We start from the raw sequence: 17,318 nt of genomic DNA on the forward strand, positions 1-17,318 counted from the left end.
GGAAATGCAAATAAAACACACGCACACAATGAGATATCCCTGTACACCTATTAGAATAGCTGAAATAATAAGAGAAAAAAGATGACAATACCAAACAGAGGAATGCAGAGTGACAGGAACACTCATTCAGTGTTGGTGGGAATGCAAAACAGTACAGCCACTTGGGAAGATAGTTTGTTTCTCATAAAGTTAAATATATACTTGTCATATAACCCAGCAAATTCTGATCGTAGGTATTTAGGCAAATGACTTGAAAACTTATGTGCACTTTAAAATCTTACACTAATGTCTATAATAGTCTTATTCATAACAGCCAAACCTGGGAACAACCAAGGTGTCCTTCAATGGGCAAATGGATAAACAAATGATATAGTACATCCAGGTAATGGAACCCTACTCAGAAATAGCAAGGAACAGCTGATGTGTTCATGGAACAACATGGATTAATCTTAATCTCTCTAGGTGAAAAAAAAAAAAGAAATCCAAAAATCTGTACATTGTTTGCTTCCATTTACATGACATTCTGTAAATGGCAAAATTACAGGGACAGAACACAGATCAGGGTCTGGAGGAGGGGGAGATAGTTGATTAAAAGGCTACACAGAATTTTGAGGTATTTTGGTGATTGAACTGTTCTGTATGCTACTGACATGGTAGATTCATGGCTCTGTGTTTTTCGAAACCCTTACAGAGTAAACTTTACTGTATGCAATGTTTAAAAATCAACAAAGATGTCCGAGAATCCAAATTTGACAGTGAAGACCAGGGAATGAATCTCACTGATTGAGAGAGTTGGGGGAAGGAGGGAGCTGACCAAATTAACATTGGAAAATTGTGTTTTGACTGGAAACTATAAAGCTAAAGGCAAAAAGAACTGAACATAAACATTGCACTCTAGTTGGTAAATTTGTTTCTCACAGGAATGAGAAATTTAAAAGTATTGTGAACTGAATGAAAACAAAACTACAGCATACCAAAAATTTGGGGATGCAGTTAAAGCAATACTTAGAGGTCAATCTGCAGCATGAAATGCTTATATTAGAAAAGCAGCATTCTAAGGCTTTACCTTAAGAACTAGAAAAAGAAGACCAAATTATACCCAAAGCAAGCAGAAGGAAAGAAATTAAGATAAGAACAGATATCAACAAAATTGGAAGCAGTAAAACATTGGATCTTTGGGGCAAAAATAGATAAACCTCTAGCCAGATTGATTAAGGAAAAAAAGACAGAAAATCTGTGGCAGGTACAGGACATACGTGCTTGTTAATGAATAGACCACCTCTGGATTCTAGAGGTCTGGAATACGACAAAAAAATCTGATAACAGTGTTTTCCTCTGTAGAGGACTGAGTAGCTGGGGGTGAGGTGGGCAGACTTTTCATTGAGCTATCTTTTGGTATTCTTTGGATTGTGCATATATACCACCCATTCACAAATAAATAAATGCTTTATAGTTGAAAGAAAACAACCTCATATAAGGCCTGGTAGTTTTTAAAAGCATATTCATTCAATATTTGGTGTTTATTATTTCTATGTATTTTTATACTTACACTGTAAATTAGAAGGCTTCCTAAAATAATACTGTTTTGTGTATTTTTTAAAAGTTTGCATAAATGGTATGCTTTTTGGATTCTTCTATGACTTGCTTTTTTTCTCCTCGACATTACATTTTTGGGTGGTTCACCTGTATTTATATATGTAGATCTACTGTGTTCATTTTCATTAAAACATACACGCCATCAAATGGGCGTGCCATCTTGTATTTACCTAGTCTCTCACTGATGTACTCATAGGTTAGTTCCATATCTTACTATTGTAAACAATGCAACTATCAACATTCTTGCATATCTCCTAATGCAATTGGTAGATTTTACATTTCCTGTATTTGTATTTGGCTGTTCCCCAAAACATCAGGTGATATACCCTTTTCTTCATACCTGTTCATTTTTCTTTTTTTGAACTATAGATATGATAACTTTATTCTGATGCTCATAGATCTTGGGAAAGAGTTATAGTCACTCACTGATTCATCTATTTAACAGATACCTAGATATTTACTGAGCATAAACTACGTACCAGGCAGAGAATACTGAAATGAACCTGCCCTCCCAGAGGTTGTATGAAGAGCCTATCTCTGTTTTTCTCTCCTGATCTTTTTCTCTCACCCACTATCCTAAAAAAATCTTGATAGAATTTTGTACAGGGATGCTGTGGGCTCGAGGGTGATGTGAGTGAATAGTGATTATGAGTTAGTTCTAGGTCAAGAAGGTAGCCCTTGTTGGCTTAACTGGTTCTCTCCCAAATTTAAACTCAATAGGAAAACAAACCCCTCATGATAGGTTTAAATTGATCTTGTGGGAGAATCCATTGCTTATCTCAAAGTTATTTGGAAATAGGAGGGTTTATTTTCATATTATATGAGGCAGAAGGCTAAAGGGAGTCATTTTCCCAAAACACCAGAAAGATTTTTGGTCATGCAAAAAAGATTTTGGCTTCATGCAAATTACTCCTCATTTAGAGCACAAGTGCTCTTGTTATGTTCAAATATTACCTAGTCTCTAGACAATTCTACATTTTATTACATAGTTAAATTTCTTAAAATAATGTTTGTCTGTAGTTTGAAGTCAAATAGTTTCAAAAAGTTTATGAAAAACAACACTCCCACCCACTGACTTTCACCGTTTTCAGCTCTTTTTTTCTGGAATCTTCCTTCACATTTCTAAATGACATGCCCATATGGATATTTCTTGATTCTTCCATTTAGATATCTTCTGTTGGTTCCCTACTATGGAATTGGAGAATTTAGTTCTCTTAGTTTTATTCCCAGCCACTCCAACAAACACATTTCCCTATCCCCTGTCCTCCCATCTTTATATCATAAATCTTGATTGCAGTCAATATTTAATATTTGTATTAGTAGTATTCACCATGAAGCCATGTAGAGTATTATGGTTACATTTAATTTCTTACATGATTTTCCCCCCCAAAGTTATTAATTGCATTGGTTTAAAATTTTCTTGTGTAACAGGATGTTGATAGGGAACTATTTCAGTCTCAGTTTCAACTAATGCTTCCCTATTCCAAAGTGAAGTCCACCTGAGTGGGACTCATAAAAGAGATGATTGAAAACTGGTTATAGCAGCTTTATTCATAACTGCCAAAACCTGGAAGCAACCAAGATGTCCTTCAATAGTGAATGGATAAGCTGCGGTATATCCAGACAATGGAATGTCATTCAATGCTAAAAAGAATTGAGCTATCAAGCCATTTCTGGAGGAAACTTAAATGCATTCTACCAAGTGAAAAAAGCCAATCTGAAGAGGCTACGTGTTATGTGATGGAAACTATATGACACTCTAGAAAAGGCAAAACTATAGAGACAGTAAAAAGATCAGTGGCTGGGGAGGTGGAAGGGATGAACAGGTAGCGTCCAGAGGATATTTAGGGCAGTGAAACGACTCTACACAATATAGTGGTGGATACAAGTCCTTATGCATCTGTCCAAACCCATGGAATATACAACATCAGGAGTGAGCCAAATGTAAACTAGGGACTTTGGGTGATAAGGATGTGTCACTGTAAGTTCATGATTGTCACAGATGTACCTCTCCGCTGGGGGATGTTGATAGCGGAGGAGGCTCACATGGCTGGGGACAGGAGTTATATAGGAAATCTCTGCACCTTCTACTCAGTTTTGTTGTGAACCTAAAACTGCCCTAAAAAATAAAGTCTATTAAATTAAAAAAACAAAAACTGATTTTGTTACCTTTGGCCCCTTACCTATTGAACAGCATAAAAGAACTGAGGTTGAAATTTCCAGAGAGTAAAGAAAATGTTTGGAGAGAGCTGTTAATGAGCTATGAGTAGACCTCCTCCCATTGTGGGAAGTGGGAGAGAAGGATGCTTTTTCTTTACCTGAAACCTAAAAAAAGGTGCTTGAGTCAGACCTTTAAGAGCTTGACGTGTCTTCGGAAGCTCAGGTGACACATAAGTGGCATCTGACATATCTGAGAAGTGTACATGAAAGGGTCTGTGGCTGGCTAGCTGCTCTGATGGTGGGGGCAGAAGGGGAGGTGGTGTTCAAGGGTGCATGCCTGTGTCCTGAGGACCAGACTGAACCATTCTGGGGGAACACCAGCTTGGATCTTGTTTAAGAGGTTTGCCCTAAGGTGTGAGGTAACCCCAGTCAAAAGAGGCTGAATGCGGGATTGTAACTGGTCACTGGATCAAATTGGGACTTCAGGTGAGAAGCTGTAAGACACATCAAATCAAGAGGACTTCAGGTTGAGTGAGGCCCTACCCATGGAGGAGAGTGTGGGGGTGGCAGCAGGGAAGTGTCTCTCTGAAGAATCACAAAAGCCAAGAGCGCATGGGAGAGGAAGAGTCCACCAGGAAAACCTGCTGGGTCAGAGAGATCCACACCGCCTCTCCTGCCTCCTCAGCTCCCTTTTATCCTGGAAGAACCACAGGTAGACCCCTGAGTGAAGGAGGGTGCTGGGAGGTCTGGATGGGGAAATAGAGAAGCCCACCAGGCCACCCACCCTTTCTTAACTCAGGTGAGCCAGTCCAGCAGGCCTAAGTGGAAGAGGGGGAGATTATTTTACCTTAAAAAATTTGGAAATTTTCATTCTTATTAGAGTAAAGCAAATAAGATTGCTAATATTCAACCATGTATGACTCACAAAAATGGCAGTTCCACATGGTTACACTCAATGCATGAGAGTGGATTTCTGGATTACTGAACTGAGATTGTTTAGGGGTCTTAAGCGACCAAGAGAATTTTATTACCTGGGAGTGACTAACAAAGCCATGAGATTTCCCCCAAACTTCATTCAAGGGGGTGGGGGAAGAGCTAGCTCCATAGAGGCAACTTGAACATGAAAAGAATAAACTTTGCATCCAAGAATAAACTTGTTTTCTGCCTTCACCCCATAGGTCCCATCTGTTCAACAAACTGGCTACACTTAATTTTCTACGTATTAATCACCAGTTGACCCACAAAATCTGACAATAGAAATCTCTTCTCGATAGATTCAAACACACCAGGCAATCTTTAAATTTTTTAAAAATCTTTTCCTTGCTTGCTTGCTTGCTTCCTTCCTTCAGATGTTGACCTGATATTTTCCATCATGTATGAGAGGAATGGATAATGCTTAGACATAAAGCAGACAGATATTGGATGAGGCAAGCATGTTATCTCACAGCTACAGCTGTTGCATGCCTAGATCAAAGACCATGCACATATTACTTAGATTAAATGTCCTCTACAGTTAAAAGAATAGTATTACCCAAGGCAAATGAAGTATACCCGTGAAGCAAAAGCTTTTGGAGGGTGTGGGCATGAACTGAGCTTTGAAAAGGAACCAGCTGGCTCGACAAGTTTGTGTTTACAAGCCCTAGGAGAATGCAAAATTAACTGCTAATGGAGTGGGAGAAGGAACATCCCTTGGTTATCATCAGCACTTAGGAGAAAAAAAAAGAGAATCATGGCCCAGTTAATGTTGTGATAAGGGATTGTCATGGTAAGGAGCTCAGGTTTCGGTTTCAGTTGGACTTGGGTTCAAATCCTGCATTGGCCACTCATTGGCTTCTTTGGACAAGTCAGTTAATAGCAATAAATACCATTTATGGAGCACTAACTATATGTTGGGAACTGTTTTAAGTGCTTTACATGTATGTATTAATTTAACCCTCACAACAGTTTTATGAGGTAAGTATTATAATTTCCTCCATTTTATGGATATAGAAACTGAGGCACTGGGGTAGTTAAGTCACTTGCCCCAAATCAACACACATTTATTAAGTGGAGGAGCTGTTTCCAACAGAGCCTGCCATATAATCTCATATCTCTCCAGTTAATTCCTTTTCCTGTTTGACTTAGCCAGAGCTGGTTTCCAAACTCTAAGTGATACAATAAATTACAGGGTGTTTTATGTGTGTTGTCACACAAGTACAAAGAATTTAGGGCTGAATAAATGGTAGATATTATTCATATTCAGTGAGATATAAGGAAGATCATAAAGTGAAGAAAAGATTGTTAAAGTGAGTTACTTGAGAAAGTCTGAGACCTCATTGGAAACTGGTGTACATATTTTTTTCAAACAATCTCAAACTTACAAAAAGTTGTAAATATGGTTCTAATTATTTTTTTTTATCTTGAACCATTTGAGAGCAAATGGTAACTTGATACTTCATCACCTCCAAATATTTAGTGTATACTTCCTACAAGAAGACTTTCTTCTATGCAATACAATCATTCAGATAAGAAAGTTAACATGATACAGTACTATAATCCTCAGACCCCTTTCAAGTCCTGCCAATCCCAATAACATCCTTTTGCAGCAAAAAGATCTTTGTGTTCAGATTGTTCTGTCTCTGAGGTCTTCTTCAATCTGGAACAATTCTTCAGCTTTTCCTTGACACTTTTGAAGGTTGCAGGCCAATTATTTTGTAGCATGCTGCTCCATTTGAGCTTAACTGAGGTTTCCTCATGATTAGATTCAGGTTACACAACTTTGGCAGGAAAATCAAACTGTGTTCTGATTGCATCCTATCAGGTGGAACACAATTTTGATTTGTCCCTTTGCTGATGGTGTTCACTTCGATCATTTGTTAAGGTGGCTTCACATCTTTTTTCCTTTTACTTATGAAGTATTTTGTGGAGAGATACCTTGAAACTGGTAAACATTCTCTTCCTCATAAGACTGTCAATTTATTTATTTATTCAATGGGTTATAATCTGTTACTTTATTTATCTACATGTTTTAATTGAGATACAATTCACATACCATCAGACTGACCTTTTAAAAAACTATGCCATGACTCCAATTTAGTTTTAAAAAGATAAAGAAATCAAGGGTCAGAAGCAAAAATGAGGTAATAAGATCAGTACAATGGATTTTTATATATGCATACATCTTACTTGAATTTATAGAACAAGAAAAAGGATCAATTAGGATTAGATTTGTGGTATGTGACAACAAAACAAAACAACATGGAAGATAATTTGGCTTCATTCATAATTGAACTCTTGAGGTCAGTAGTTCAAGACCACGTGTGTGGACTTTTTGTTCCATTAAGACCTTAGTAATGCAGGCTCCTTCTAGCTCACTAACTCGCCATCCTCATTCTCCTAGTCCCAGGTAGCAGCTAGACTGGCAGCCATTCCATCCAAGTTTGTTCCCATTTTGGAGGCCTGGCATTTGTTCTTTCTTCCTATAAACTTTTGTTTAGTGCCTCTATTTCCACCTTCGGGTCTCAGCTTTGGAATGTGGCCGCCTCTCTGGAGCAAGCTTCCCTGAGGACAGGCCCTGGTCCTGCCTATCAACCTGTCTTCTTTTCTTCCTCTCTCTTATCACCTGCCTGTACTGGTTCCACAACCTACCAAGTGTGTGACCGTGGGCAAGTTCCTTTAATATCCCTGTGCCTCAGTGTCTTCATCTGTAAAATGGGGATATAACAGCACCAAAAGGGAGGTTCCACTTCAAATGCAAGGGAATGACTGGCTCTGGGGAAAGAGAAGTGAGTCAATGAGTTGGTGAGATCCACAGTGCCTGTCTTTGTTCCAGAGGCTGGAGCAAAGTAGCTTAATAACTATTTGCAGAATTAATGAAAATATTATGTTAGTAAACCGATCAGGAGTTGGTGCCACTGTGTAGGGGTAGAATATTGCTAAACATTGTTTATTAACATGCACCTTGACTCTCTGAGAATAAAATCAGTTGGGAATGTTCTGCTTTGAAGCGGGGGGAGGGCTGTATTCTCCTAAATACAGCTGAAGTTCTGGGTCTGATGTCAGACTCCCAGGAGAAAAATAAGAAATCTTTTTTCCATATTTCTGGTCTGATCTTCTTATATTCTGGTTTGGAAAGGAGATAAGAAATTAAGTGGGGATGGTGAGGAAGAGGGGTGTAGTAAGAGGCAAGATGGACATTACAAGCAAGCACAACAAATCTCCAAAGCTCCTAACATCTTTGACCCCCAAGGATCTCACAGGACTTGCTCATTCTTGGGCAAGGTGGTCAAGATTTCCCCATCTCTCCAGACTTCATCAACTGCAAGTAAGACATGAAGGCATCCTGGAATGGGGCATCATCTAGTCAATGTGTAACAAAGCTGCAGCCCCTGGGGCCCATGCGTGGCACAGAGAGATGTGCAGCACTCACAGAACACAGGCTGGCAGGACCAGGATTAAGGCAAGTATACATAAGTCGATGTCAAATGTGTCTTTAGCCATAATAAGTCCAACAGATCATGGTGGCATTCTGGGAAGGATGGGATCTTATCTGTAGGTGGAGAGAGCCACAGTCAGGTTGCTAAAGGAAGCTGTGTTTCCAAGGAGTTTTATTTCCTTGGGAATGCTGCACAAGCCCTCCTGAGAGCAGATGTGTTTCTTTAAAAAGTGCCTTAGATCTTGGTACATTGTGTGATCATTTCTTTCATTCATAGTGCATTCTTCCTCAAATTGGAAAAAGTGACAATGCTTTTTCCCCCCATTATAAATATTTGGTAAGTTTTTTTAAATTGAGTATTATGGTTAACTATAAAGAAGCAACTAAAAATCATCTATAATTTTGCCTTCCAGAGATAAATGTGGCCAAATTCTGGTATATGTACCTCTTGACTGTGACATAGATTTCCTGTTGCCCTCAACAGCCCTTATCCTTGGTAGCAGAACTCTAGATTTTTAGCTGGGCATATGGCTGCTCACAATAAAACCTACATTTCCCAGCTCCTTGCAAGTAGTGGGCCCACGACTAAGTTCTGGCCAGTGGACGGAAACAGAATTTATTTGTATGACTTCCTGGAAGTGTGATTAAGGGTAGAATACATGCTCTTCTTTCCCTGTCCCTTCCTTCATGCTTATTGGAATGAGGCCTGACAGCTGGGGCTGCAGCAGCCATTCTGGACAGTGTAGTAGTAGAAGGCACGTGATGATGATGTGGAACAAGAGGGTGGAAGGATCCTGGGTCACTGATGACTTTGTGAAGCTACCCTATCTGCCTTTTTATTAAAAAGAGAAATCAACTTTGAATTTATTTGATTCAGTCCACATTCACCAAGTTTGACAATAAATCCAAGATCAACTACTTTGGGGGGCTCTTTCCCATCTCCTGGAATCATGCAAAAAAAAAAAAAAGAAAAAGAATAAAACCAACAACCCAGGTTCCCATTAAATATAAGCAGCAGAAAACCACAGTCAGAATCCACTCTAGCTATGGCAGCAGAGGCCTCCGGTCTTGTGGTAAGAGGACAAATCATGATGTCTGGAGCCAGCAGTGGCATTCGTGGTGTCTCAACCACAGGAGATCTGTGGAGTAATGTGGCCATAGTTTCTGGATGTAGCCTTTAGGTCTGGAGAGTATATATCCATCAATATCTATATAGGTATCAATATATAGAGAGATCTCTGTATAGCTATATAGAGAGAAACAGACAGATACAGAGGGACAGAAAGATATTTTATTATAAGGAATTGGATCATGTGATTATGGAGTTGGTAAGTCCAAAATGTGTAGAGCCAATGCCCTAGTCTGAGTGTCAAGTCTGGAAGTTGCTGTAAGGATCGGGAAGAGCTGACGTAGCAGCTCAACAAAGGCTGTCAGACAGAGACTCTCTCACTCAGTGAAGAGTCAGTCTTTTGTTCTAATCAGGCCTTCAACGGACTGGATAAAGCTCCCTCACATTAAAGATGGCAAATCTGCTTTACTCAATCTAGTGATTTAAATGTTAATGTCATCCAAAAACAGTCCTACAGAAACACCCAGAATAATGTTTGACCAAATATCTGGGAATATTGTGGCCCAGTCAAATTGACACTTAAAATTAACCATCATACTGACCAATATAAACAGCTCTCTGGGATTGGATTAGTTACCCAGCTTCAACTCAAAGCACCAGCTTTCACCCCTGTCCCGTGTTAGGGTCTGCATCCCCACATAAACATTAGGCCACACGCCTCTCATAACCTTGATGCCAAAAACCTCTTTTCCTTTCTCCTCTGGGTCTCTCAGCTTAATATTCCTTGATAGGAGATTCAGTTTCCCCTTTTAGTTGATGAATCCCCAAGCAGCAAAAAGCACAATACTGATTATTTCCATAATACCTCATCCATATTTCACACATAAAAACAGAATCTTACTATGCATGTTGTTTTATAGTCTGCTTTCTTAAGATACCTTAGATATTATCCTACGTCACCATAAATGAAGCTACATATTTTTAAAGGCTATAGTTTTCCATTGTAGGAATGACCACGATTGTATGAACTATTTCTTTATTGTTACACAGGAGGGTCATTTACAAGTTTTTCCACCATTAGAAATAGTGCTTTGATATACACATGATTGTGTGTACTTGTCTGGATAAGTATTTCTTGGCTTATGCATCAAAGTTCAGTTATGACACAGAAACTATACTAGTTATTTGAACACAGAAAATTTAACTTAAAGAATTGTTAAACACCCTAAATAGCCAAAGCAATTTGAGAAAGAACCAAATTAGAGACATCACAGTTCCTGATTTTAAACTACATTACAAATCTATAGTAAATCGAAACAGGATGGTACTGGCATAAAAACAGATATATAGATCAAAGGAACAGAATAAAGAGGTCAGAAATAAACCCATGCATATATGCCCAATTAATTTATGTCAAAGGAGCCAAGGGTCTACAGTGGGGAAAGGACAGTCTCAAATAGTTTTGGGAAAACTGGACAACCACATGTAAAAGAAGGAAACTGGGCCACTGTCTTACACCACACCATACATAAAAACTAACTCAAAATGAATTAAACACTTGAATGTAAGACCTGAAACTATAAAACTAGAAAAAAAATATGCATCAAGTTCCTTGACATTGGTGTTGGTGATGATTATGGATTTGATACTAAAAGCAAAGTCAACAAAAGCAAAAATAAACAAGTGGAACTACATCAAACCAAAAAGCTTCTGCACAGCAAAGGAAACCTTTAACAAAATGAAAAGGCAAACTGCTAAGTGGGAGAAAATATTTGCAAATCATATGTCTGATATGGGCTAATATCCCAAATATACAAAGAACTCATACAACTCAATAGCAAAAAACTAAACAATCTGATTAAAATATGGGCAGAGGAACTGAACTGACATTGCAACGAAGACATACAGATGGTCAACAGGTACATGAAAAGGTGCTCGACACCACTAATCATCAGGGACGTGAAAATCAAAACCACAATAAGATAGTACCTCACACCTGTTGGAATGGCTATTATGAAAAAGACAGGAAATAACAAGTGTTGGCAAGGATGTGGAGAAAGGGAATCCCTGTGCACTGTTGGTGGGAATATAAGTTGGTACAGCTACTATGGAAAACAGTATGGAGGTTCCTCAAAAAATTAAAACTAGAACTAACATATGATCCATACGCCACTTCAAGGTATTTATCTAGAGGAAACAAAAACACTAACTTTAAAAGATATCTGTACCTCTATATTTATAGCAGCATTATTAATAATAGCCAAGACATGGAAGCAACCTGTGTCCATTGATGTATGCTTGGTAAAGGAGATGTGGCATATATACACAACGGAATATTATTCAGCCATAAAAAAGTAACTCCTGCTATTTGCAACTACATAGGTGGACCTTGAGGGCATTATGCTAAGTGAATTAAGTAAAAAACAAAGACAGATACCACATGATCTCACTTATATGTGGAATCTTAAAAAAAAAAAAAATCCCCCACTCCCCCAAGAAAACTCAAAAGTGAACTCACAGACAGAGAACAGAGTGGTGGTTGCCAGAGGGAGGAGGGCTGGGTGTGGGTGAAGAGGATGAAGGTGGTCAAAAGGTATAAACTTGCAGTTATAAAATAAATGTAAGTCATGGCAATGTAATATATATACCATGGTCACTATAGTTAATAATACTGCATTGTATACTTGAAAGTTGCTAAGAAAGTAAACCTTAAATGTTCTCATCACAAGAAAAAATTTGTATCTATGTATGGTGATAAATGTTAACTAGATGTATTGTGGTGATTGTTTCACAATATATATAAATATCAAATCATTATGTTATACACATGAAACGAATATAATGTTATATATCAATTATATCTTAATTTAAAAAAAGGAATCGTAAACCAGGTCAATTAGCCATTTATATCTATATTAAAAACTGCCTCCAAAACTTAGTGGCTTAAAATGTCTAGTATCTTACAGTTTCTATAGATGAGAAATTCAGAAGTGGTATAGCTGCAGGGTTCTGTTTCAGGGTGTCCCATGAAGTTGTGGTCAAAACGTCAGCAGGGCTACATTCATCTGAAGGCCTGACTGGGGCTGGGGGATCCACTTCCAAGATAGTTCCTTTACATGACAGAGGCCTCAGTTTCTTACTGGCTGTTTGCAAGAAGCTTCAACTCCTCATTAGTGGTCCTCCCCTATAGGTTGCTTGAGTGTCCTCAACACATGGCAGTTAACTTCTCTCAGAGAATGTGACCCAAGAAGAAGAGCAAAGTGAAAGCCACTATGATTTTTATGAACCCCATTACTGTCACCACGTTCTATTCTTCAGAAGTAAGTCACTAAGCATAGCCTATACTCAAAAGGGGAATTCAGCTGTACCTCTTGAAGGGAGGGAATCAAATTTTGGAGTATATTTTATATTAAAGGCACCATACATAGCAGGAGTTAAAAACCAAAAAGGAACACTAAGTATGACAAAGGTAGTACTTGCAGCCAAGATCTGGGGGAACAACAGCAACAAGGAGAGGCTGGAATTATTAGAACTAAGAAGTTTAGAGAAGCGGTTTCTGTGCAGCTGAAGCTTGGATCTTCCAAAAGGCAGTAACCAGCGGGTGCTGATGTCTCTGAGCCCAGAGGAAGCTCCTACCGGGCTGGGACCCAAACTACTGTGGAGGAGGTAGTGTTGCTCAGCTGTGGCTGTTGCTCTTGAGTGGGTACAATGAGGCTGGTTTTGTGAGTGTTAAAAAGAAAACTAGAAAACTGCACACTAGGATCAACTGAAAACTGAAATGAATGTCCCCTTCCAGGAAGGAAAAGACCTGTTGGAGGGACACTCCCAGGAATGGGAAGCAAGTAAGGAACAAGTCCCTTCTATCTCCTCCAGCCCTCCGGTCTCTCTCACGCGCCCCCTCCTGGCAGATTCTAGCAGGGAGGCCAGTAGCAAAACATACCTATATATTCATTTATGTAATACCAATACAAACTAATTTAATAATAACAGGCATTATCGAGTGCTTACCATATGCCTCATGATGTTTTAAATCATGTAATATAACAATCATGTAATATAACAACTCTAAGAGGTGTTATTCTCTTGCCATTTTATAGATGAGAAAACTGAGGCACAGAAAAGTTAACTCGCTAAAGTCAACTAGGAAGTGGAGCTGAGATTTGAACCTAGAGAGCTAGTTCTAGAAGCTGTGAGCTCAACCACTCTGCTAAACTGCCTTGAAAACGTATTTAGTGAACACTATCACTGTACCAGGAAGTGGAATAAAATGTTGAACAAAAAAATAGACCCAGTCTTGGTCCTCAAGGAGCAGATAATCTGGTGGGGGAGACTTCTGATCAACTTACTACAAACCAAAGTAAAAGTGAAACTGAGCCTGAGACCCCAGAGAGGAACTGCATTGACCAAGAGAGCCATTTATTTAAAAAAAGAGAGAGAGAGGGTGCAACTCGGGAGGGCATGGGGCTGGGCTAACGTGGGGTCTCTAGGCCCAGGAGGAAGAGGCTTGTCTCTAGCCTAAAAAACAATGGGAAGCCACTCAGGGACTTGCAGCAAGGCATTGGAAATGCGAAGGGTGGGCCAGAATGGATGCAGGGAACCTAGTCATGAGCTACTGTCTAAGTGAGAAATAATGGAGGTCGGGGAGATGGAGAGAATTAGAAAGCGTTGTAAGATTCTTAGGAGGTAATATTGTAAGGATATGGTGAGGAATGGGAGGTTGGGGAGTGGGCATGGAAGGAGAGGGAGAAATAAAGGGTATATGTCTCCTTGAATAGTGTTGTCATCATTGAGTTGGAAGGAAAGCTGACGGGACCAATAGTTAAGCAGTAGAATAGATAATCTTGTCAACTGACTGGATATCAGCTGCTAAAGGAGATGGCTGTGTTCTGAAAGACATTACTTGATGTAACTGTGTTTGCCACTAGCCACACATGGCTGTTTAAACTAATTAAAATGAAAATAGAAAATCCAGTTCCTTGACTAGCTATATTAGAACTATTTAATAGCCACATGTGGCTAGCAGCTACCATACTGGACAGCACAGATATAAAACATTTTAATTGCTGCAGATGGACATTCCAATTGATAATGTTGTTCTAACAATCGGCATTTATTTGATGTTTTGCAGTAAACAAAGTCTGGTCATCTCCATCTTTGCCTTTAATCCAGGGTGATGTTGTCTTGGTTTTCTAAGAATTCAAGACAGTGCTGTAAACACCAACATCTGCCATGTGCTGAGCTGTAAGGTGGTATCACTCAAAATGTGGACTGCGACTGGTGTCCGTTCATAAACTTTTAGTACCTGCTCAAGACAATGTATGTACAGAAATTGAGACTAAGCTTTCAGAAATGTCTAGCAAACTGACATTGCCATAGCATTTTACTGTATTTTACAAAAGTTATCAGTCTGCAATGGAATGGAAATTTAAAATGTTGGTCCTTCATTACTGATGGTGGACTTGAGGCACCAACCAAGGCCTAAGGAGGAGCTGGACGTGGTTCCTGCCCTCAGAGCTCAGGTAATGATAGAAGGAGTCAGAGTTAATTAAGGTCTATTTGAGTTGCACAAACATTGACATTCAAACTTGATATACATCTGAAAATGACTCAAAAACACATATGGACATTCATTCACTCATTTATTCATCTAGTATTGACTGAATGCCTACTATGTGCCAAGCACTGTACTAAGCAAAAGGAGACACTAGTGAACAAAACAGACAAGCCCCTCACCCTTCTGAGCTTACATCCAGTAAGACAGACTATAAGCAAGTTCACCAAATAAAAATAACGATCTCAAAGAGTACTAAGTTCTGTGAGGGAAATAAAAGAGGGGTGGGATAGCCACTGCAAGACAGGTCCCACTCATTTATGGGGTGGTCAGGGAAGGACTCTCCAGGAAGATGCCATTTAAGCTGAAAATGGGAAAGAGCCAGTCATGAGTTGAATGAAAGGAACAGCATTCCAGGTAGAGTCAGCACAAAGGTCTGAAGGTGGGAGTGCATTGACTTGTGTGAGTCATAAAAGGCCAATTGGCTGGAATGTAGGGAACATGGCGCAGAGTAGTAGAAGCTATAGGGGTAGGCACAGGCTAGATCATGTTGTCCATATGAAGGAGTCAGGATTTTATTCTAAGTGCATTGTAGTGTTTAACCAGGGACCAAGGCAACATGATTAAAAAAAAATTTTTTTTATTAAGGTATTATTGATATGATTTGGTTTTTAAAAGATCTCCCTGTTATGTGGAGAATGGATTGGAGGGAGGCAAGAGTAGAATCAGGGAGACTAGTGGGAGGCTGTTGTAGACATCCAGTGGAGAGAAGATGGTGAGCTGAACTAGGTGGTGGCAGCAGAGGTGAAGAGAAGTGTAGAGAAGGTGAATTACAGGGAGCGTCTGCTGTCCATCGACTGGAACAAGGGCTTTCACTTGGGATGACCGGATGGACTCCAGGAGGCTGATGAGGCCCTTGTAATTGTATCAAAAAAATTGTGTTTATGTGCTTATAAGAGGGGTTTTTTGTGTTTATGAGAGGTATACCTTCCATTAGGATCTTTAGTTAAAGAAATAACAGCTAGGAAATAATAATCAGTATGGTGGTAGGTGTTCTTCATTCACAAGACTTTGTGACTGAACCCAGGGTATGAAACTTTCCACCATCACAAACACCATTAAAAGACATCAAGGCTCTAATAAAACACAAAATGGAAAATAATAAGTGTTGGCAGGGATGTGGAGAAAGTGGAACCTTTATACATTACTAGTGGGACATGTAAAATGATGCAGCCACTCTGGAAAATAGTTCAGTGGTTCCTCAAAAAGCTAGAAATAGAATTGTATCACCCAGCAATTGCACTTTTAGGTATATACCCAAAATAATTGAAAACAGGGACTCACATATATCCTTGTATGTCAATGTTCACAGCAGCATTATTCACAACAGGCAAAAGGTGGAAACAACCCAGTGCATATCAACAGATGAATGGATAAACAAAATATGGTGTATATGTACAACAGAACATTATTCAGCCATAAAGAAGTTTTGATACACACAACATGCATGAACCTTGAAAACATTTATGCTAAATTAAATAAGCCGAACACAAAAGGACAAACATTGTATAATCTAGAATAGTCAAATTCACAGAAACAAAAAGTAGATGAGAGGTTCCCAAGGATTGGGGAGGCAAGAGAACAGGGGTTATCATTTAATGGTTATACAGTTTCTGTTCCAACTTATGAAAAAGTTTTGAAACATGTAATAGTGATGGTTGTACAACATTGTGAATGTAATTGTCACTGAACTGTACACTCAAAAATTGTTAAAATCACACACACAACGACTGAACCTACCTTTGCAGTACAAATTACAACATTATTGCAAGCAGAAAGTGCTGATAGGGGAAGAGGAAATAGGTATAAAGGAGGATCGGTAGTCCAGGAGGACTACTTGTAGGAGGTAATGTTGGGAAAAGTTGCTTAGAGGAGATAATCATGAGTTGTGTTTAAGAGTAAGATTTCCACAAGAAGAAACGAGATGAAAAGTTCCTGGTGAACTCTCAGCCAACTGCCCGGGGTTGTAATCTTGGCTTTGTTATTAACTGCTTCTGTGCCTCAATCTCCTAATCTGTAAACTGGCAATAATAATGTATCTTCTGCTACAGTTGCTGTGAGGATTAAATTAATTAATAAATGTTAAAGTATTTAGATAAGTACTTGGCGCATAGTAAATGTTATGTGTTAGCTATTCTTATTTTTGTTTTTTTTTCTGAAAATGTTAATTGTAAAAAAAAATGTAAGAAAATAAAAAGCTCTTAAAATCCTACTACCCAATGGCAATCATAGCTAACCATCTATTGTTATTTTCTTCCACAATTTCTTGTACCTAAATACACACACCCAAGAGTTTATCAACGCACCTCTTTAGACTTTCTCCCTCGCAACACGAACATTCTTACAACCTTCCCACTGCTTTCTGACCACGAAGATGAAGGAGTTTGACTAAACCAAAGCCCCGCCCCCTGATAGCGTCACACGAAACCACGCCCCAGATTGCCTCAGGCGCATTCTTTGAGTTCGAG

At 39.0% G+C, this 17,318-nt stretch overlaps 1 long non-coding RNA gene across 2 annotated transcripts; it reads right to left on the reverse strand.

Annotated features, from left to right (window-relative positions):
• Window positions 1-6,962: 6,962 nt before the first annotated feature.
• LOC118920727 (uncharacterized) lies at window positions 6,963-17,315 on the reverse strand. 2 transcript variants are annotated; one of them, XR_005028039.2, is made up of 4 exons: window positions 17,157-17,315; window positions 12,204-12,509; window positions 8,165-8,284; window positions 6,963-7,506 (listed from the first exon to the last, which is right to left on the reverse strand). It is a non-coding gene; the product is annotated as an uncharacterized LOC118920727 (long non-coding RNA). The 2 variants fall into 2 exon arrangements; XR_005028038.2 differs by having other exon boundaries at window positions 12,204-12,382; window positions 17,157-17,313.
• Window positions 17,316-17,318: the final 3 nt, after the last annotated feature.

This window comes from Manis pentadactyla, chromosome 5, assembly GCF_030020395.1.
Source record: "Manis pentadactyla isolate mManPen7 chromosome 5, mManPen7.hap1, whole genome shotgun sequence".
Classification (NCBI taxonomy): Eukaryota; Metazoa; Chordata; class Mammalia; order Pholidota; family Manidae; genus Manis; species Manis pentadactyla.